This window comes from Cyprinodon variegatus, unplaced genomic scaffold, assembly GCF_000732505.1.
Source record: "Cyprinodon variegatus isolate N-32 unplaced genomic scaffold, C_variegatus-1.0 Scaffold133, whole genome shotgun sequence".
NCBI classification, from domain to species: Eukaryota; Metazoa; Chordata; class Actinopteri; order Cyprinodontiformes; family Cyprinodontidae; genus Cyprinodon; species Cyprinodon variegatus.
Genome location: NW_015150586.1, coordinates 860,806 through 862,483, shown reverse-complemented (window position 1 = coordinate 862,483; position 1,678 = coordinate 860,806).

Below are 1,678 nucleotides of genomic sequence, written 5' to 3'. Positions count from 1 at the left end.
GCTCTGGTGAATTTCAATGATGAAGTCCTCTGGAAATCTTGAATGATTGTTGTTGATTGCAGATGTGTCTAGTAGTTCCCATTGATTTTGCTTGTAAAGCGGGGAGAATGGCGCTAGGCTTACCGCACCGTGACGTCACTGCCGGAAGATGGCAGGAGGGAGGTGTTACTATATTTTGGCAAAAATGGCCGCTTCCAGACTCAGTGATCGCAACGAAAATTATTGTTTTTATTTGTTTTACTGATTAACACTAAATTCATTCAATCACATCGAACGCATTAGTTTTAGGTATAAATAATGATCAACTGATCATTCCTTGCTGACCGGACTTTTCCTTTAAATAAATGATGACACTGGAGGTAAAATTCTCTTGCACAGCTCCCATTGTTGAACTGGGGATGAAATGTTTTAGGAAGATCTGTTTTCCATGCCTGCAAAGCACCAAAACCACCAGATTCAAATGCCTGATATGAAACATGATAAATCTGTTCTTCCGGTAAAGGCTTCATGGCTTTAAACCAAAAACCACATATTTTGGTATGGCTCCTAGAAATAGATTCTCTTGGGAGCAAATTCTTGAATTTTCTGGTATATAATAAGTTTTCATGTTATCTCTCGACAGGGGGTGAAGAGCATTACCCCTCATCAAAGCTTAAAATGTGACCTAGGCGTATGGTGGGAGAGACTGAAACCTTTTTCACAAAAAATTAAAGCCCCTCATATCTCTAGTCAATAGCAGGATTCACATACTCTCATTAGGCAGAATGCATTGCTAGCTCGGTTTAATTTAATTCTCATATTAATAGAATTCAGAGGGAGTCTTTTTGAAGAAACAAATATACCCATGTAGAGCACCCATCAGATGAACCTCCCTGGATTCTGCTGTAGATGCGGCTCTCTAAATTCAATCCTTAATTAGGTCCATTTGCGGTAATGATTGAAGCTGTGGCCGTAAGGTTTGCGGTGCCTGTCGTGGTGGCAATCCCCAAACCCGGTGGTGGACACCGATAGTAAGGGATGCTGTCAAGCTGAAGAAAGAGTCCTATTGAGCTTGGCTGGCTTGTGGGTCTTCTGTAGCAGCAAGCAGGTACCGTGAGGCCAAGCGTGTCATGGCCCGGGAGGTTGCCGAGGCAAAATCTTGGGCCTGGGAGGAGTTCGAGGAGGCCATGGAAAAAGACTATCAGTCGGCCTTAAAGCGATTCTGGCAATCCATCCGGCGCCTCCGGAGGGGAAAGCAGTGCTTCGCTAACACTGTTTTCAGTGGGAGTGGGGAGCTGCTGACCTTAAAGGAGGATATTGTCGGATGGTGGAAGGAATACTTTGAGGATCTCCTCAACCCGACGGACACGCCTTCCATGGGGGAAGAAGAGACGGGGTGCTTGGGGCTGGGTTCATTCATTACCCAGGCTGAAGTCACCGAGGTAGTCAAAAAACTCCACGGTGGCAAGGCTTTGGGGGTGAACGAGATCCGTCCTGAGTATCTGAAAGCTCTGGATGTTGTCAGGCTGTCATGGCTGACACGTCTCTTCAACATTGCACGGAGGTCGGGGACAGTTCCCCTGGATTGGCAGACTGGGGTGGTGGTTCCCCTCCACAAGAAGGGGGACTGAAGGGTGTGTTCCAACTATCGGGGAATCACACTTCTCAGCCTCCCCGGAAAGGCCTATGCCAGGGTGCT